Source organism: Numida meleagris, unplaced genomic scaffold, assembly GCF_002078875.1.
Source record: "Numida meleagris isolate 19003 breed g44 Domestic line unplaced genomic scaffold, NumMel1.0 unplaced_Scaffold119, whole genome shotgun sequence".
In the NCBI taxonomy this organism is placed as follows: Eukaryota; Metazoa; Chordata; class Aves; order Galliformes; family Numididae; genus Numida; species Numida meleagris.
Genome location: NW_018362987.1, coordinates 172979 through 195442, shown reverse-complemented (window position 1 = coordinate 195442; position 22464 = coordinate 172979). Strand labels below are relative to the sequence as shown.

The following is a 22464-nucleotide window of genomic DNA, read 5'->3' as shown; positions in this document are numbered from 1 at the left end:
CTGATTTAAACAGGCTGCCTAATAGTGACAAAAAAAACCTATCCTTTTTGAGCTAGGAGAGGCAGAAGTGCTCCCTCCATAAAGGAAAACACAAGGAGTACACAACAGATCATGGAATACCAACACACATGCAAAAACATGTAAACTCAAACTGCACAATAAACCACACTTTTACCATCTTCTACCTGGATTCAAAACGTGTTTCATTCTTTGAGATGCAAGTATTCATTGATTTTGCACATACAGGAAAGTCAGACTGCAGCATCATATCTGAGACAGAAGTGTGTGGTTCTAGTGTTATTTTCACTAATAAACAGAAGCATCTTTGATACATTACTTCACTTGTTTGCTGTTTTGATTCAAGTACTAAAAGCTATGTCAAGCCGGAAAAAGAATCTAAGATTAAACATTGTAAAAGTATTTATACTTCTCTAGTCTTGAGAGAAGAGCATAAACATTGTGCATTAAATAATTCAATCTCCATAGGCAGTAGCAACTTCCACGGCAGAGCTTTTGACAGGAATTTCCCGTAATTGCAGATGCTTCCAAAAGCATAGCTAGGGCTGTTTAAGTTACGAAATGCATTTTAAAAGAGGGAATTAAAGTTATTCATTCCAGTTCATTACTCATGGAAGCCAAGGCAATTTCCTACTGCTAGAAATAAGGTGGCTACTGAAGAACTATCCTTCTGCCCACAGTCTCCATTTCATATTCCCTCTGCATTATCAAAGAAAATTCTTTAGCACCGGGGAGAAGAAAAAAGAAATATCAAAATTTCTTTTCTGGACTATACAATGCATATTTGCAATATTACTCTCTCATTTGAAGGTTCAGGAAATCCAATTTCCCTGGGCTTCAAATCTGCTCCCCCTTCCTTCTGCCTAACAGAAGCACAGAACTGTTTGTTCATTGGGCTGTTTATTATTAGAATGTCTGCTGCAGAAGGGGAAAGCATCCAGAAAACCACCCAGCTACAATTTTGCTCTGAAGATACCAGGCAGTATTTAACACATTTGAATATCATCAAGATAATTTGCCATAGAATAAAGGAAAGAAGCGAGCAGAAGAGATGCATTGAGACATGAATCTCCAGGCTTCCCCCCAACTCAAACAAAGAACAATTTGTTTATACCCATGTAAATCATGTACTGCACCTAAAGACATTTTTCATCCATGAAATTTTTTCATTATGTTTCATCTATGTTTTCATAAATGTGAAAATAACAAACTGAATGAGGTCTTCACCTAGTGTGAAAAGGAATCTTATGTCCACAGTCACATACAAAGAAGCACTGACAGAGCTGGTTCCTGTTGCTTCTGCTCAAGAAACTCATTACATTAGCCACAGCACATCTTGGACCTCAGGACCTGCTGTAGTGCAGGAAATTTTGTCAGAACTTATTTCTTCCTATTTAGTGATTGTTCTAAAATCCTCAAAAGAAACCTTTCTCCAGAAAAAGAAAACGTGCGCCCATCTTCTGGCTTCCCTCTTCCGTACAAATTAACTTACTTTTCAAAAGCATCTAAAGGAATAGGCTGGTAACCTCAAGAAAACGCAGGTTTTCCTCTTCCATGCATTCCATCTGCCTCCAATTAAAAAAAAAAAACAAACAAGAAAAAAGAAAACTCACAAAGCGTTATTAGTTGAAACTTCAGAAGTATAGAGATGGGAAGTATCACCTGCTCTGTGCACCTTCCAACAATAGCCTCATTTCTTCAAACTACAGACTACATCAGTGATTTATTCTGAGTGAATTACACTCATAGGACGATGACTAACAAAGTAAGTGAGGGCAATGAGCAAACTAATGAAAGCAATAATATGCCAAAAATCACCAGCTTGAAGGAATGAGCATCAGCAACCGCAAGCAAAGTTGATGGGAACGCAAGTGACAGGAATTCAACATGACTTAGAAAGATAGAGCATTACTTTTCAGAATGGTTGACAACAGGGAAAAAGTAGGGATAGTTTAGAGAAGACTCATGAACAATATAATTAGGCTACAAAGGTGCTCCATTTAGTGTGGAGGTCACAGTTTGGAGAAAGGAGAACAAGAAAAACAAACAGCATGACATCAGACATCACAAAGCTGCTCAGTTAATGCTTTGTCCTTAGAATAACAGCTTCATTAGGGAAGACAACCCAGTGGAATAAATAATAGCAGCATATATACTCCTTGAGAGATGGCTTGAAAAGAATTTCATGTATTACATACATGCATGACCTTAAATATGCATCTTGTAGTGTACACCATTAAATATGATAACCTACCATCTTTTCTATACTTCATAAAGCCCTTGTGTTTGTGCTACAACTCCTCCTCACAGAACCCAGTTTCACCCACACTCTTTGAAAACCCATGTCTGTTCTTAACTTTTTCCTCATCAGCCACACCAGTTTACTACCCAAAGTACTGATCTGAACTTAACGATTAAACATGAATACATACACAGTACTTACTTTATAGTAGCATTTTTACAGAGCTGTGAACAGACTGTTTCTTTGTTTAGGTTAGTTATGACTCAGTTAAATATAAATGACTTGTCTAAGCACATATATCCATGCAATATACAACCATTTTTTACATATGGTAAATTTCACCTTTAAGGCCAAGGACAACCCTGACTTTAATGCACGACATTTTGCTCAAGCACATAACATTTATTACACGGAAAAAAAAATACCTTATTCTTTATTGCCTTTGTATTCAAGCTTTCTAAACAAACCAGTGAAGTAAATTAAAAGAAATAGAAAATACTAACAGTTAGAGATGAAAATATCCAGAAATGTGAATGCTACAAATGTAAACTGACTGTGAATTTTAATAAAGATAAGGCTGCCGACTGCTGATGATTTATACATACATGAATTGACAGAAATATAAAGACAGAAAAGCAGAAAGAAGCAAACATAGTATGACTTAAAAAAATGGCTTGGTCAGAAGCTTCTCATGGAAGAAAAGAAAAACTCAATGCTCAGCGTAACATCATTATCATATATATCAGACTGCATCCAGGCATGTTCAAAAATACTGCATTACTGGTTTGGATTATGAATATGATGTCAACATTTCAGAGTCAACACTAACTGCATTTCTTTAAAAGCATCTCTTCACATAGCAGCCAAGTAACTAAGCTGCACTAAATAACTAAACCTTCCTTTCTAAACACATGATTTCCTGTTCGGAGTTTTCTGGACTTTGACAGATTTTGCTCAAGAAGTCATGCTAGATAGGAGCATACACTCTCTTGAGATTACATTTTAGGGTTTTTTTTAGTGATGCAATGCGAACTAGCAAAGGAATCACATCTGTATTCCTTACCAGTAATGCATAAATTCTGGTAGACAATTTTATAAATCAGGCATTTTGATGAACTTAATTAGGCAAGGATTTCACAATGTAAACAAGGTCAACTACAGAAATGGTTGGACACCAGAAGAAACCTGGCATGGATGCATACTGTCACTTCATCTTTTTGGAATGTTCACTGAAGAACTGATGAGCCCATTACTGCCTTTGACGATTATAAAGATGTCATTTTGTTGGTGAAAAGTAGTTGCCTGAATATACATTGTCTTGGTGACAGCAATAAAAAAAACTCAAAAAATCACTTCATTAAAAACAGTGATGAAAATTGCTATGAAATGCCCATTACCTCTGGACTTGTGATAAAAATAATGGCCTTGGCAATGAGTACATCTGAACCATAAGTAAGTGAAGTATGAAGTAGCCCACTAGTAAAAGGAAATTAGAGTTACTGACAATAGGGAATCATCAGAAGAAGTACTGCAGACTGGATTATAGTTACAGATTAACCCCACGGAAGTAGCAGGTGAAGCGACCTAGACTTCTAAAACCATTGAGAAATCTGGCAGGGACCATCTAGCATGCGTCCTTCTAATAGTGATACTTCTTCATTCACTGCTGTCTGCTGCATGATGTGTTGCACATCATTCCAAGAAAGGAAACATTTCTGACTGGTGTATTAATGAGCTCCAGTGTTGTCTTTTATTATAGGGGTACAAACCCAGTAAAATTTAATCCTCTCCCTGACTTCAGCTATAGTGTTGGCCTGTGGACAATGCTGTAGTAGTAGAGCTACAGAGTACAACTGATGCACGCATCTGTGTACTCTCTGATATTTACTGCTTTATTTTCCAATGTAAAAATAAAATGCTGACGTCTTAAAAACCACTTCTCTCTAGAAGATACTAAAGCATGCTAAACACTTGCAGATTCTCCTATGTGTAGTAGATAATGACTAGACTCAACAATAAAATATTTTTCACACACACACACACATTCTTATTTTCCCTATTCTTAACAAAAATATCCTTCTCTAAAATAGGCACAATCCTTCAGGCACCTACTCTCAGGTTAATTTGGTATACGAAAGGTCATGTTTTCCAGAACAGCACCAGCTTTGAATCCTTGTGGAGCAGAGCCTAGCATGAGAAAAACACAGAAGGTTCTCACTACAGCAACATCGTACGCTAAACTTTACAAACATGTTGCCCATACTTCTCTTGAACACCAACTCAACACAGAAGGAAAGAGACAGAAGCAGCATATTACTGCCAAACTTTATTTGAATTCAATCTATAAATGCAAACTCTACGTAGGAAAGTACCTTGTTTACCTGAACTGTTCTGCCTTTATACTTTGAAGGTGTACACAATCACACAAATGTCACAGCAGTGACAGTACTGATGTAAATACAAAAGTAGCTATCCTGAAAAGATTTCTGAGATTGTTTTTTACTTATTTATATACCACTTCTAACCGTATTTTACTTCAACATTTTTAATGATATTGTGGAATTGCTGACTGGGAACTAGAGCATATTTTCCTGCATTGACAAACATAGGTAATTAAGGGCTTTGTGCACTACTTGCTTACTAGCAGCACCAGGATCAAAATACGTTGCCTCCTGGCTCATTGTGTGCCAGGTTTTCTTATTGAAAACAACCACAGAAAGGAAAATAGAAAAAAGACAGACAAGGCAGAAGTTGCATCTAATACAAACTACATATACACACATACACATGGATACTAATGGCTTTTCCCGAACTGGAATTCAAGCTTAAAATGCAAGAAACTAGGAATGCATAAACTTTGCCCTCTCCTGCACTAACAAAATGTAATACATTGATTAAATAACCTTTTTCTTCTTCAACTCTTATCATTAAAAAAACAGAATGTATCACAGAATTGTTGAGCTGTTGAGTCAGGAACAGAAAGATTTAGCCTGCTCTTAATTCAAGCACATCTCATGTTTAGGAGGCACAGACTGAGAAATAACAAGACCTGTATTTGCACTTCTGATCAATTATGGACGAGTAATCTAAGAACATTTTGCAATAACATGCTAGCAAGTTGAATTTGCAAGTCCTACACACCTGTCAGACTTCTGCACCTTTGTTCAGCCTTCCTCCAGCAACTCAGCAGGTTATCAATAGATATAGCTGGCCTGTAGGAAACCAGACAATCATTCGCCCTTATATGACTAAAAGGAGTTTCAGACTCATCTCTTTATGCATTACCTCTCTTTTCCAAAATTGATCCTACAGGCAGGTGTGCATTTATGACTGAGCCAACACCAAGGCTCAAGAATACGGCAGCTATCTCTCTGTGGGTAAATCAGCACTTATCTCATCTCAGTTAGGGACTCAGGCCTCTGCTCCAGGTCTAGTAAAGTCCTAGAATTTAGTAAGTAACAGGAAATTGAAGATAAATTTAAAAAAAAATTAAATATTTACAAAGATTCATGCAATCTGAGCGACCTATCGTCTCACTTCTAAAGGTGCACTCCTCAGTTCTAGACGTGGTTTTTAAAACACACAGGCAGACAGCCTGTAACTGAGGCTGCATCTAGATACAAGCTTTTTAGCAGAAAATGAAGGTTATGTGCACAGCAGAACGCCTTCTTCCCTTCTTTTCCCCAGAAAGTGAAGTGACAAAGAGATTTAGGTTGTTGTTCTCAAAGTCAGAGGCCTGAATGAGATCTGGGAACAGAAACTTGCTGTATCTGAGTGAAGAGCCATCAGACATATATAGTCCTTACTCATTCAGACAGGGAATTTTAGAAAAGCCTTAAAGGCTTTACAAAACAAGAGCCATTTCACACTTCTTGCGAAATAGGGCACTGCAACACAAACAGAGCCCTGTACTGGAGTGTTCTTCAGAATTGTACTAATGGCTATTTTGTCTTTCAAAAGTCATAAAACACAGTATTTACTGATAGAAGTCATTCTGAATAAAAAAGCATTTTTCACAGTCCAACACTACAACATTTGACCTAAACACAGCACTCAGAATCTGCATGGATGCACATTTCTTAAGCATTTGATACCATCTCTTCATTAAGTGGTCTCATGCAAGAAATGTATCTGCTCTTCTTAACAATACACTAGGAAAGTTTCAAGGACAGCAACAGGTTTTATGCCCTTACTGCACGCACATAATTGGTTTGTCTTATGTTGACATTCTGCTTCCATTTAAACACAGGAGAAAAACTGTCCCACCTCAATCAGCCATTTAACCATCTTTCTGATGCATCAAGATAGCTTTGAAATATATGGTTATAACAGTATTACTTATAAAATTAAGCATATTTTAAAAACATTTTCTATTTATTTCATTTCCTCAAGGAAACGGAAGTGGTGATAGAGGTGCATCAGTGTTATACTGGGTCAAGAGTATGGCACAGAGATTTCATCCAGAATTGCTCTGAAATAATTACTAAGAGGCTTTCTACCATTTCTGATGAGCTGATATTTAGGCCCACAAGCACCAGAGAAGCTGACATTTAAGACAAAGCAAAAGCACTCCTGATGCCCACACAGGATGCCCCACTCTCCCAGGGATGCAGTGCCCTACTAGGAGCTCTCCCGCATTTAGTAGCCCTCCCAGACACGCTGCCAAAACACTGTGCACACAGTAGCTCCAAGGAAACATGGTCCTTGACGTAAGCCACCAAAGAACAAACCAGATCCACTCAGCACCAGCAGCAATGTATAGAATTCACTCTTTCTGGAATGAGTTGGAAAAACAGCTTCCTTTAGATCAAATCCGTTTATAACAACATACCTTCTCAACATTGAAAATTTTGCTTTTTTAATACCAAGAAAGCTTTGTTAAGAAGAGAGCTCACAGACACCAAGCAAGGCAGAGAATGAAGAGTTCATCACCTCCCACACAAAGCACTCCCAAACAACAACATCCAAAACATGATTTGCAAACACCTAATGCTAATACCAGGGAAGGATTTATTGTTTCAATTACCCACAAGATTCTTAAGTTATATCTGTAAGACGGTATAAAGCTATCAAAAAGATTAATTCACCTAGCAATGGAAAAGTTTACCCGCAAGGAGTAAACAACCCTGGTTTTTACCCATGTCAAACAGAGCACAATCCTGATTGCACAAGTCTAAAGAGATGAATGACATTTTCTAAATGGGAGTGACTTCTCTGTTGTTCAGGGGAATCAATCTACCTATGTAAGCTTCAGACATATGTCAAACTGCAAACACCAGACTGACACCAGACTGGGATAAACACTACGCAGGTAGCAAGGACTCCTGTTCTGACACGTGGCTATAGCAAATATGCATGGAGGTAACACAGCTTCATGTCAGTCAAAACCATTTTTAATAAACCACCAAATTGGTAGAAAAGATAATTGTATCTTAAGTTTTCACTGACAGATCTTAAATCCTGTGGTTAGCGCGTCCTATTTCAGCTCTCACTTGCACAGAAAAATATCATATGCTCACCCATTACTTAAGGACCTTAATTTAAAAAAATACACATGCAAACATGCACTTCCTGCTGAGATTGCTAAGAGGTGTTGTCATGGTTTTGTGATTTTCGGTTATTGGTATTCTACATCATAACATCATGTAGTGGACATACCTATTTCTCAGAAGAGAAGGACTACTACAGTCCCCATGGTACTTTTCTCCTCTCTTACCATTTCTAGCCGGAGGGAAAAGATAAAAGCTCGCAGTATAAAAACTTGCAGATCACGAGACCTCGTCCCTTTCCCGCCCGTCTCTCGTCTTGGCAGCACCTCGCTCTCCAGCCGTCTTATCGTCGGTAGTAGAGTAAGGCCTACCTTGATTTTGGGACATTCTCTCTGTATTGGATTTATCAGCTTAAATCGTAATTATATTGTATTATAGTGTGTTGTTTTGCATTCCGATATTTTATTTAGTAAATTAGTTTGTTTCTCCTCAGATTGTTGCCGCTGTTCTTTGCTCTCAGGGCCATCTCCTTACCCTTTTCCCCTTTTCCCTTTTCCCGGGGCGTGGGCCCATGGATCCCCCGTCCCCTTCGTCACGGAACCGGGCCGAACGCCTGTAAATCGTTGACAGGTGTTAAGAAATTTTCTCTCTCCAGCCACTCAGATAGACCTTATGACAACAGGAAGCACAATATCAAAAGTTAAAGCATCCTGAAGGGCTAGGCCAGGACCATGCTAGATCATGCTGAAAGCACGAGCCAGCAGAGAGGAGTAAGAACAGAAAACACATCTTTGCAGCTGTCTCCATGTTGAACCATCTCCTCATCAGGCATGCATCATGCTATTTCCCCGTCGTTTACTCACTAACTCAGAATAACTTTCTCCTTAATATACAACCCAGCTCTTCCCTTTAGCAGATACGGACTAGCAGCAACCACAATGCCACCTGAAAGCATGTCCCAGGAAACAACCACATGTGGGGTGAGGACCCACCTCTCCTGCTGGGATTGAGCCCAGTCTCATGCAAACTTCACCCGAGCCCACCTGGTTCTTCATCTCAAAGCAGCAGTCAACAACCATTGCCTACCAAACCTTTAACAAGGCTTCTTAAAGTTCATGGATTGATTTTTAACACATCACTGGAAAATCTGCTCCTCACTTGTATTTTCCAGTCCAAAGTGTCTTAGTCTTACCCTGCTTAGACATTTATCATACAAAAGTTCTTGCACAATTTGGTTTTCTTATTGCCACTCCCTTGGCTGTTTCTAACTACACACACTGCAAGATAGCAGACAAGCATGATTAAAAGGCCGAAGCACGGATATACAAACTGGCAGCAATGCCTTGTCCTGTTCTCAACTACCTCTGAATAATTCCTAGCATTTAAGATGATACTTTCACTGCTGATAAATATTGACTCTGGACATTTTCATGGAACTATCTGTTGTAACTTCAGACTCCTGCTCACAAATAGTAACAATCAATTCAGAGACGAACTCAGAATTATTTTTCCCCTATGTACATCTTCTCCATTTATTTACACAATTTAATCTGCCATTTCAATGGCAGTCACTCTCCTAAGGTCTCCTGCAGCTCTCTTTTGCCAGCTCACATCTTTAGCACACCCTAAACAATTTACTAGCATCAGTAAATTTTCTCATCTTAAAAGCAAACCTATTTCCTAGGTCATTTAATGTTCATATATGTTGACACAGTTACTGGTTATAACTGGGACAAAGACTCTGGATGATATCTGGCAAAGCTGTATTACTGCACTTTATAACATGAAAAAAATAATCATATTGTTTAGTCTTTGACAGTTTTCTGAAGCAAGATTTGTTGTACAAGAGTCCTCTTTTTATCTTAAATCAATGCAATAGAGATGGTTAGCCTTTTCTCTAAAAGTTTGCTAATGGATATCCTCACAGAATGCTTTGATTACATCTAAGAGGCATCACATACAGTTCAAAGCTTACACACAGGATATTTCACAGATTATAAGCTTGGCAATCCATAAGCTTAGAGCACATTGTTGAGAAACTTTTATTTTTAATTTTTAGATTTCTAATAGTTAAAATCCACTGACTTTGAATTAGAAAAATATGCCACAAAGGATGAGCCATTGTGTCAGAAAGATGAATGTTACTACAGCTACTGGTCTTTCACCATCTGTAAGGGACCAGGAAGAAACCTTAACTCTAAGGTGCTTGGGCAACTTCAAAGAAACTTGTAAAAGTTCATAATGTACTGACTTCTGCTATATACTTTTCTGACAAAAAAAAAGGTCAAAAACTAAGCAACAAACCAAGTCAGAGGTCATCAGGTTACCCTCTCCTTCCACAAACTAACGAAAACAACAATAAAACAGGCAATCAAATACCAACAACCCTCACGATTATTTTATTAGTATTTCCATATATTATCTGACAGTAGTGAACCATCATATCTAATAATTTCCTTGCAGTGATCTGAAAACAACAGCAGCCAGAATACTGGGCTTAAACGAAGGCATAACATTTTAACAATATCAAACATGTGAGATGCATAATTATATAATTATTTGAAGCATACATATGACCAAAAAACCCACATCTTGAAATTCATACTCTACGAAAATATGCATCAGAAAAGAAAACAAATACAGATGCATGTGTACATTTATGTATGTATGTATGTAAAGAGAGACAATAATCACCAAACCTCAGATTATTTTCAAGTGAAAAAATATACGTGACTAACCAGTTTATTAAAGTGATTATAAATCCAAACTACATAGTTATGCCATTGCATATTTCAAAACAAACTTTTTAATTACCAAATATTTTGAAATGTCTTCAGTTCTAAATTTTAAGTTCTATTTTTTAGCTGACTGAAAGACAAAAGAATCCTTGAAACAGTTTAAAGATGAAATCTCTAAGTTTCTATAATGCTGTCTTATCTAGTTATATCTTATTACTTATTTTTTTAAATGCACAATACAGGAAGCTTCTTTAGACTAAAGATAACACACCTTATTCTCCATACAAAAGAGAAATGACCAAAAACTACTCCCCCCCTCTCAAGTGATTCCACTAAATTAATGTTCTCTTTCTAAATGAAGCAAATTACAATCAATGCCTAGCTGGCAACATTCTGCTAATCCTATGACTTTGGCTTGATTGGCACTGGTCATCAGCTCTTTCACCACCTCCCCTTTTTCTGAAGCAAGTTATTATTACATATATCTTCATATTACCTAAGGGAGCAATAAATAGGATCCACTAAATAAATTTGCTTGAGAAATTTATTTAAGATTTGAAAGTTTAATGCAACTGCCAAAAGCTTCTGGAGTGCTGGGAGAATTATTCTTACTACTCATTGCATTTATAGATTCACATCAAGCCTCTGGACGTCAGCATAGGTGCCACTGCTAAGAAATAAGAAGTTTCCAGGAAATCTGTATATAGATTTTAACTGGTTGCCAAAAAAAGAAAAAAAAGAGGGACATGATCTATATGCCAGTAGATGCAATATTAATACATAATTATGACTTTAGGGATGCTTTATCCAATACAGGTTTTTATTATGAAATTAGACATAAAGCAACATCCCTTAAGCCTGGATTTTTAGTTACTTTTCATTAGAAGTTGTAACTAGTTGAAGAGCCATCTCCACCCATGAGATCACTCTGCTGGATAAGCAGGAAGAACCTAATTCTGCTATAATTTCTTGCCCTCGGGTATAAGCTTCTATTTTGAGAATAGAGTAAACAGTGCGTGAGTTTTGGAGTACATTTACTACATTTTGTAGAGTATACTTGAGCTTACAAAGTATCTGGAAAACAGTGAAAAATATGAAAGTAATTTTAAGCAATGTAACCACTGTAGTATCACCATGCTATCCACTCCATAGCTGTACAAGAGAGGTGCTTCCTGGGACACTCATCTGATGGAATTGATACCTGTGGACAAAAGCAGACCCCTGAGCATCCAAGGCAAATCTGTCCCATGCTGCTCATGTTCTTAACTATAAATAAAGTGACAGGAAATACCTGCCCACCAAAGTTTACAATTACAGTCAAAAAGAATACAAGAAGATAAGAAGAAAGCACAACAGTAGCACAAAATCAAAGGGCAAACATGAGTCATCAAATACACTGCATTACCTCTAACTTTCAATACTTCTGCCATCACTACAATTCCAGCTTCTCTAAGTCATACTACAAATGACAGGCTAGCACTGCCCTGGAGTCAGCGCCAAGGTTTGCCCACCAACAAGGCACAAGCTTAATACATCCACTAAACATGAGAGCTTCCAGCTGTTATTGAACTACAGTATAAATGCAAACATAATGAATTCTCTATGAAAGAGCATCATTTGAACTTAGGAGAAGAGTGAAAATGGAATTACTTAAGTTCACATAACTCCTCCTGAAAACCTCCCTTGTAGCTAACCATGGGTCAAACAACACTACAACCCACGCAGAATTAGAAAACTGTAAGGTCTAGCTTGGCACAACAATAAAGATATTTTCTGACTGCAAATACAATTGGCTGAATTGACTTAAAATTCACAATGATATTTCTGCATAGCTGTGTAGGAAGGTGAAAAATGACAAATCAGGCTTCTTTCCTTTTTACACCTAGCTAGAACACAAAGTAGTTAACTATAAATAGTAAGAGCAAGAGACTAATAAAGCATTTTTTCTTGTTGAAAAATATAAATACAGAATGTAAAGGGGAACGCCAGCTTCAAAACAACCACATAGTAACGGCAGAAAGAAACCAACAAAAACATGTAGTTTATGCAGAAAAATACAGTTATCAAGACAGGATTTCTGTAATCTTCTCTCTTTGCTCTCTTTCCCAGTTATAGATAAGGGTCTTCTCAATAAAATGGTCCAAGTGGTGTTGGTACTGGACATGCTGCCTCCAAATGCAAATTCTGAAAGGTTGAGTCCAGCTCCTAAAACACCTTCTCAATAACTCCAGCACCTTCTTTTGACTGGTCTGAAAATAAATGTTATTTATTATCCATAAATAAAAACAATAGAGTATAGAATTGACCAACAGGAGAGAAAGAACTTCAGATAATTTTTTTGGCTTTTTACAATGTAAGGGTAGGGTTAACCAATCCAGTAAAACAGTTGAGAAACTGGATTCTAATTTAAGAAGAGAATACATAGAACAGAAGCTTTTTGCCTTCTCTTTGTAAACAAATACAGAAGAACTCCTTAAATTGGACAGGACAGTACGTATTTTTGGGATGGTCAATTCTTTATCCAAAATATTTTTTGATGTTTGCATTTTCTGAAAGCTCCACTTTAAAATTCAAATTTTAACAGGGGAAAAAATAATAAAAAACACTTTGATACCTTCTCAGAATTCTCTGATGTTTGTAATTTTGCCCAAACAAATAATAACTTAGTTTAATCCTTGTAAGTCTTTACAGGTCTGTGCTAAATGCAAAACATAACCAATTTTATGTGTCTTGAGGCATTATTTGACCCTGGGGTTCTACATGAGTATTTGCTATTTTGAGACACGCTGATAAAACAATGCCATAAAAATGTAACCTACAACTTGATAACTAGAGCTATTCTAAGAATATTTCATCCAGAATGTAAAGGAATTTATTGCCCAAGTAATACCTAACTCATTAACCTACCAGAAAACAAGATCAACTCGTTCAACTTTATATGTAGGTCCTCACTAATTCATGATGTTTGAGGGGCTACTTTTTATTTGTGCAACAAATCAGTAACACTTTCCCATTAACATGAAGATGATTAGAGAGCTGGAGCTACTCCCCTGTGAGGACAGCTGAGAGAGCTGAGGGTCTTCAGCGTGGAGAAGGCCCTGAGGAGATCTTATAGTGGCTTTCCAGTACCTGAAGGGGGCCTACAGGAAAGCTGAGGAGGGACTTTTTATAAGGGCATGTAGCAACAGGACAAGGGGAAATGGCTTTAAAATGGAAGAGGGTAGATTTAGACTAGATATCAGGAAGAAATTCTTTACTCTGAGGGTGGTGAGACACTGGAACAGGTTGCCCAGTGAGGTTGTGGATGACCCCTCCCTGGAAGCATTCAAGGCCAGGCTGGATGGGGCTGTGAGCAACCTGGTCTAGAGGGAGGTGTCCCTGCCTATTGCAGGGGGTTGGAACTAGGTGATCTTAAAGGTCCCTTCCAACCCAAACCATTCAATGATTTTATAACACATTATTTTTCTACCCTTTGTAACTGAAAACCCAGTTATTGTCATAAAATATCCACACAGTGGTTTTCTTTTCTATAAGCCAGTTCAAACAAGTACACTGGGCAAACCTGAGAAGAAGGAATGACACCTAGTAGTGCACTAAGAGATTACTTCCAATTTAAAAGAAAATCTTCCTTTTGTGTTACTAATTTTTTGTATAAAGAAATTGTGAACCTCAGATACATTTATACGTCCCACAGAGAATCAAAAGCACAAAGTTAATTAAGTAGGTTGACTGGCAGGGAAAATAGATGTGAATATATTAAGCTTGATGTAATTAATTTCAGGGCACAAGTTTTAGATCATACCACTGTCAACGGTTTACGGGCGTTAGGCCCGATTCCGTGACAAAGGGGACGGGGGACCCAAGGGCCCACGTCCCGGGAAAAGGGGAAAGGGGAAAAGGGTAGGGAGATGGCCCTGAGAGCAAAGAACAGCGGCAACAATCTGAGGAGAAACAAACTAATTTACTAAATAAGATATCGGAATGCAAAACAACACACTATAATACAATATAATTACAGTTTAAGCTGATAAATCCAACACAGAGAGAGAGAATGTCCCAAAATCAAGGTAGGCCTTACTCTACTACCGATGATAAGACGGCTGGAGAGCGAGGTGCTGCCAAGATGAGAGACGGCGGAAAAAGGGAAGAGGTCTCGTGATCTGCAAGTTTTTATACTGCGAGCTTCTATCTTTTCCCTCCGGCTGGAAAATGGTAACAAAGGAGCAAAGTACCGTGGGGACTGTAGTAGTCCTTCTCTTCTGAGAAATAGGTATGTCCACTACATGATGTTATGATGTGGAATACCAATAACCGAAAATCACAAAACCATGACAACCACAAATAAAGCTCAGGTTGTATTAGTGAGATTATCAAGAACACAAACTGTAAACCTTCTATAACACACTCTGCACAGAGCAGCATTAGCAGCCTTTCAGGCAATGACCATATGAGCAAATACTTGAATGTCGCACTTAGGAAATTACTTTGTCCTTAAACATGAAGACCTACCTTTAGTCAGCAGTTCCAAAAGAAGGTTATTTTACCAGTGAAATGCAGAATTAGATTATTATTTCTGAACGGTGTCATTCCTAACATTTCATTTCTACCTGGCATGCTTCTGTCCCCTTCTTCCTCTTCAGCAGGCTGAGCTTCTCAGCACTAGGTGTTTCCCCATTTAAGATACCACAAAGGGAACACTTTTTCTACTGTACAGAAGACAACCCACTTTCTTGTTTCTCCACCTGAATGTTTCCTTACTACGTCCTTAATCACCTCTGATTACCAGCTGTGATTTTATTCACCAAAATTTAAGTAACATGAACAACGTTCAGCTGCTTGGATGTCCCTTGCAAACCATAATTAAGCATGTCTTAGGTAGCTCCATGGTGGTATTTCAGAATTATATGCAATTTCAGTTTAAGGGAACCAGTTAATGGGATAATTGCTCTCATCTTCACGCTAATTTCCCAATATTTCACATTCTTTGTTCCTACTCTGTATTTGTTTGATTTCAGCTGCCTACCAAGAATCCTGTCATGCTCCTTTCTTTCACTCCAGTCTGACTTCAATTTTCAGGTATTTGTTTCATTCTACACACTCCTTAAGTTCCTGTCACTAAGCTGTCAGGTAAGAGTCATTGCCATGGAAATTTTTATTCTAACAACATCCTAACATCTAACAACTGGAACAGCTGTAAAATCAAATTCTAGGCAAACTGGACAAACTAAAGCAAATCAACATGAGTGCTTCCCTAGATAACTTTTGTAAAGACAGATATTAAAGGCAAATAACTAATTTGTTAAGAAAGCGTCACCCCTGAGTATCTGTAACAGCTGAACAGGAAAATAAAATAAAAAACACAGGAAAGCTCACCTTTTAATCCTGGATGGATACAGCTTCCAAAACAACTCCAGCTGCATGTACTGTATCCTTTCTGCTTTTCTGAGCAATCGTTTTCTTCTGCGACTTCAGGGCTTCTAGTTTGCTTATTCTATGTAGGTGCAGTGGAGCCCAAGATGTTATCCATAGAGCAGTTCGCTTCCACTGCCTTTCCGAAGTGTTCAACACGCTACTTCTAGCACCAAAGCTGCTGAGAAGCCAGTGTATCAGATCTGTGAAAGAAAAAGTCAGAATAAACCAGGGCATACAGACACAGCACAGGGTGGTCAGTTTCACAGATCCTGATCATGATGCCAGGATGAGAACGAAGCATCGAAAGCTGCAGTGATCAAGCAGAGCAGTTTGGAGGAGCCAATGAAATAACACATGAGTTCAAGTCACTACCAAAAAACTGTTTCAAAAGCATGAAAACCTTCATCAGCTCAAAGAAAAGCCAGAAGAGAAAACAGGATCTAGTATAAGATAAGCAACTGCACAGGGAAAGTGGATACAGAGCACAGAACTTGTTAGTCTGAATGATACCAAGGGATGAGCCTTGTAAAATGATCAATACTCTAAGGACCAAATGAAGGGCTTGGTTGCCCTCCCTCTATCCATAACCTAAATAAATCTCTACTGCTCAACATTTCAGACTGCCTGAAACAAAAATTCTCAAAATCTTTCTAGAATTAGAATTCTGCTCAGTGTACTCCTTCTAGATGTGAAAACAACAAAAACTCCTACTACCTTTAATCACAGCTTAAAGTCGTGTTTCTTCAATAAATTCCAATCAGTATTAAACAGACATCCAACAGCATACATCAAAACACAGCAGGTACTCAGGAAAGATTTCAGAGCTGCACCATGCAGTGGGCTCAAAGGCCTCGAGCTGAGCAGCAGAGAGCTGCTGCAGAAACAAGGGGAAAGCAAGGGATAAATTGAGCCAATGGTTTGTTCTTGTTTTATTTATTTTCAATCATTTTTTCTTAATGAAAAACAAATTGATTTGCAATGCTCTTTTCATAGATAAATGAGAAAAAGGCTTCATCTAAACAGAGAGAAAGATCTACACAATGCTAAAACTGAATCATCACATACCTGAGGAATAAAAGCTATAAGGAGTTTTACTGGTATGGAAATAGGGTGACCAGTAGGACCCATTTGATCACACCGTAAATCACATCCGAAACAAGAATTCAGCTTCTAAGATACTTTTCATGCACAGATGTGCTAAACTGCTATAAACTTTCAGTCAGTTCATTCAGTTCTTTAAGGATCTGATGGTGAAGAGCAATGACACTCACTCACATTGTCTGATGCAAAGAAAATGAATCACTTGTGTAACACAATATCACTCAACCATTGCTTATAGTTTTAAAATTCAAATAATCACAAGGCACAACAACAGTTCACAAGAAAACTGAACCTGCCACTAGGTCTATCTAACACTATGTAAAAAAACTTTTCTACAGCTTCTTAAACAAAATAACCTATAGAAGGACAGTGCAAGTACTTTTAGGCAGTGAAGGTGTTGGAAACATCAGATTTTTTTTTGTTTATGGCGCAATCTCAGTTCACCTCTGCTGTTTGTATTCATCAAGAAACAATCTGAAATCACATTCCTTTGCTCCAGAAGGCTCCTAACTTAAGCTCAATGCCAAAGTGGAAAAAAGAAAAAAAGAAAAAAAAAACTAGTGATACATTGAGCATTTGCTAACTTCCGAAGGTTGAATTCCTAACTTTACAAAATTCTTTGATTATACCCTTTGAGCAAAACATCTGAGTACACATATAGGAACGTATCACCTCTGTGTCAAACGTTTTACAGTTCAAAGACAAAGATTCTCTCTCCAAAAAAGCTGACTCTCCAAGACTCTCTTTGCAGCAAGAAAATATGCACCAATATCCTCCTCGGTGGTATTAAAAAGAAAAGCCACCACAAATTGCATAGAACCTTTTGTCCAGACAAGTGACATTTAGCCCACCATTCCTACATGTTGCTGGCAGTCTTCCACTGCTCAAGTGTGCTAACATTAATAAAAAGAGTTTAACGTGAGCAAGAACACTCAAAAATATGTCAAGGACTTGGGGAGAAAAGCAGTATAAGATAGTGAAAGTCATTAAAGAAATGGAGAATAAGATCAAGTCCATTATGATTCTCATATTGCAGGGCTATCCAACTGCCTTATTAAACTGGCATACAAGAAGAAATACAACAAGGAAAAAAATAGGAGAAACAAACCTTTCAATATCTCTCCTGACACAAAGTACCTGAAGGTCTCCTTTAATCCAACAAATATGAGAAGTCAAGTGACTTTTTCCAAGTGTATTGGACTCTGGGCATTGTCGCTATTTATATTTATATGTAAACTTACTCTTTTCCTGTTAAGTGTATGTATGTGAGGAAGGAAAGAGAGAAAGTAACACCAAAACTTTTACTGGATTTTTTTCATCTTTCTTATATTAACCTGTCAAATCACCCTTTTCTACCCATCTTCTCTTCTCCTCCATTTAAAAATAACTTCTAATTGTGCTCACAATATAACTCTACAGCACCAACTGAAAACCATGCGAAACCAAACTCTAAAGGATGGGAATTGCCAAAGCCATCAAACAGCGCATTTCCCAACAACTGACTAAAAGCAAACAAAATAAAGTACCTCAAAAATTAGAAGTTATTTTTCTTATATCAAATGAACTACTTTAACAAGGATGCTTCCTATTGGAAGAGGCATTACAATTTGAGCAATTACTATGTAAAATATTCATGAATTTAAATTACAAGGAGCAACCTTATACCGGTAGAGACAAATCATCTCATTAAAGCTTGGTGACATTCCTGGATTCAGTTATAACAGAACTGAACACTTCAGTACCTCGGTAACCTTTACTTGAATTATCTTCTCAGGCATTATTAACAGTAAAAAGGACTGAAAGCTTGATGAAAATGCTTGAATTCATTCAGGAAGAATCCTGGATTGTTATCAAATCAGGAAAACAAAACTTTATAGAATGATTTACTATGAACAGAATAAGCAATTGTTTTTTTCTGGTCAGAAATATAGAGCTAATATCAAAAATAAACAGTATTACTAGATGGGACACAAGTTGCCTTTAACTTCAAGATGGACCTGCCCAGCCAGGGAAAAACCCTGTAGTGAGGCTCCCAAAGGTTCCTGAAAGATCCTTGAGCACATGCAGAAAACCCAAACATGATGAAAACAAGACTAATTTAAAAAGGGAAATCACAATGACCAGGACAGTGGGAAGAAATAAAATACGTGTGCAACTCTGCCCAGTCACTCCATCTTACCACGCAGATCCTCATATCATTTAGTGACCCAACAGGTATTGGGTCTCTGCCCACTGTCTTCCAGTCTTCCAGAAGTCTACTGTTCACATTTGCCAGTGATTGGGCTCCCTAAAGGAACAGGAGGAACTGAGGCCTCTCCCATGCCAAGAAACATGTCCCATTACCATATGAGGTTCAGTGTGGTCACAGGGTAGCAAGGTTTGGGGCAGTAATGGAAGGTGGTGTCTGAACTGATTTACACCAGGAGCTCTTAAAGGCCTTCAGATTGTGCTCAGACACAAAGATCTATAGCTCAAGGTGCTGAACAATCCTCATCCAAGGCTTGAACGTGCAACATGGCCCTCTCTGAGATGATACCAGCACTGGCAATGCACATCTGAAGATCACAGTATGGGTTGGGCAGCCTACGGAGATGGAACAATGTTGTATGCAAATAGGCAGAGGATCAAAAGGAGAACCCAGGTGATGGTACCCAAATCCAAACAAAGAGTAACAACAATGAAGTGAAGGAGTAGAATTTTCCAGCTCATTTCTTCCGTTTCATATTTGTTCTCTTCCCCACGTGTACGTTCTGGCAGGAACCTTCCCTCTCAGAAAGCTGCCTGCATCTCATTACTAATGCATCTTCCTCACACTGAGTCTTTTTCCTTCTTAATGACAAATTCTTCATTAACAGGAAAATACCTAACAATCTATTTTTCTTCAGAGGTGAGCCAAAACTGCATACTTCATATCTTAGCTAATGTGAGCCATTTATATTAACTGTGGCTTTCGATTTCTCCCCATCATGACATAGGCCTCTTCTTCAATACAGTACAGCAATCATGTAAGTCCCCAAAGAATATGAAAAGGAATATATTTGATTAGTATTTGAGTTACAGTAGCATTCAGTGCAACTACAGCAATGGGTGGTGTTACAATTCAACAAAGCCAGATATATTTTCAGTCAATAAAGCTAATGTAGAAAGAAAAGATATTATGTTCTGGAACAATCTAATTAATAATTGTCAAAACAATAATGATACTGGAGTGGTTATTCCAGAAAGAGAGATCACAGTAAGCAGCAGCCAACAATAGAAGAGACTAGGCAGATCCATTCTGTTATCCCTTCCATTCCATCTCCAAGCAGAGTGATGTTCAGAGCCCTGATGCACACAGGAAATAGTCTTCTTAAAATTTCCACACACTTCTGAAAGTAAACCTTTCTGGAAAAAATTTCAGAAGGAAAATTCTGGCACTCCTCAAAGCACATCTTATATTCTGTAAAATTACATATGTGACGAAATGGTTAGAATTCTGGCCCAAACAGAGACTGGAAAACCTGGCCTACACTTTCAAACTCATCTGTTGAAAAAAACTATCTTCTTATTTGCAGAACTAAAAGATATTGTGAGACAAAATACCAACACTAAAAAGGCAAACTGGAAAGAAAAAGAAAATAGCACAGTGGATATCAGCACAACATTGATAAAGCTCTGCTACATCAGTCTGACCACTTGGCTCGAAATATGGGATGCAAATAAGTGGTAGGCTGCCATTTAGTTCTACTCCTCATCATCAATCTCTCCCTGTGCCATTAAGACATACATCAACATATGCTGTATTGAAATTTACAGATCTGTAAATCTGTAACAATACTGAAAAAATATTGTGGCTTTATGTCGCCTTGATGCAGGTCTTAAATCAGACTACAACAATCCCATGAGCTGATGTATTTAAGTCATTATACAATGAAGAGAGCTTTCTACAGTTCACTGTCTGCAGCTTTATTCCTATTTCTCTGTACGTGATGGTAGAGAATAGAACAAAGTTAAACTCCTCCGTGTCTGCTCAGGTGGTCTACACCAGAATCATCCTCCAGACAGACCCAAGAAAGCCACTGGCATTTATGCCATGAGCTGATCAAAGTCTTCATGGTCTTTAAATGTCTAATGAAAGAGGCAGTGCTCTAGAATAAAATTAACAACTCCTCTCGGTCTATTACAGTACTTAAGGCAGAGGCAAAAGATTTTCAGGTTCAGCCATTTTTCAACACAGTCTGCATCTGAATATAGATCTAAAGCAAACATTTTAATCTGGAGTAACTGTGCATCATCTGTTTCAGGTATAAAGATTTTAGACTTTACTTTGACAACAATAAAGAGCCTTATAGAATAAGCTTTGAAACTGTGATAAATTGACCACTACTCTCTCCATTTCACAGACAAACTTGCATGAAGAGCAGCAACAAACTGCTAATTTCCACAAAGTGGCATAGCCAGTTAACATCCCTTTCAGCTTCCCAAGAATCATACACTGGATGTCCCATAGATTTTCTGATTCACAAACAGCAGTACATTAAGGGTTTGCAGAAAGCACAATTTGAGACACAGGACAGCTCTTCTACATATACATAGGTTGCTCTGAAAGTACTGACACCTATTTGTTTCCATGGAAACTATAACAGATACAAAAAGCACAACAACACTCTTTGAGAGAGCACATTCTCAGCTACAGAACTCTATTTTTCAAAAGTCACCACCATTAGTTGTGCATTTTCATGAGCCGCATTGGTCAAAATCTGCACAAGTGGAGGTGACCCACTGTTTCACGCTGCTATGAAGGCATAGTTGCTATGAAAATGTTGCCCACACAGTCCATCTCTCATTGGCCCAAACAGATGGAAGTTAGAATGTGCCAAATCCAGACCACATGGTGGGTGTTGTAGGACAGTCCAGCCAAGATTTACAATGTGCTCCTCAGTCTTCAAACTAGTATGGGGTATGGTGTTACTGCATTGCAAGGGACAGGTTGTCTTCTTCTCTGGCCTGACTCTGGTAGTTCCCGCCCTCAGCTCAGTCAGTATCATGACATAGTGATCACAGTCGATGGTTTCTCTGGGTTCCAGGAAATCCAGAAGGATCACCTCTTTCCTATCCCAAAAGACAACGCATATCACTTTACCCACTGAGGGATGAGTCTCGAACTTTTTCTTCTATGGGGAATTCATAGCTCGTCATTCCATGGACTGCCATTTTGACTCCAGCACATAGCAGTGACATCACATCTTTCCTCCATGTCTGCATATGATGTTCTTTCTGTTCCTGTGTGAGCATTTATGGGACCCATCTGCCACAAACTTTGTAATATTCCGACATTGCCACCACTGTTTCCAATGCACTGAAGCTGATCTTCAGCTGATTACACAGTTCCCTGGCCATAATCCACCAATTCACATGGATCATCTGATGGAAATGCCTTTCATTTTGTGGTGTGACAGCTGTGCATGGCCATCCAAAACATGCT

The 22464-nt window shown here is 38.1% G+C and overlaps 1 protein-coding gene across 19 annotated transcripts in view; it reads right to left on the bottom strand.

The window, feature by feature from the left end:
• The window catches only part of PCDH15 (protocadherin related 15), a 736955-nt gene that overhangs the window by 592424 nt on the left and 122067 nt on the right, over positions 1 to 22464 (bottom strand). For all 19 annotated transcript variants that reach the window (XM_021381881.1, XM_021381890.1, XM_021381879.1 and 16 more), the window contains one exon: positions 15861 to 16099. The gene's annotated coding sequence lies outside the window, so the exon portion shown is untranslated. The remainder of the gene's footprint in view (positions 1 to 15860; positions 16100 to 22464) is intronic.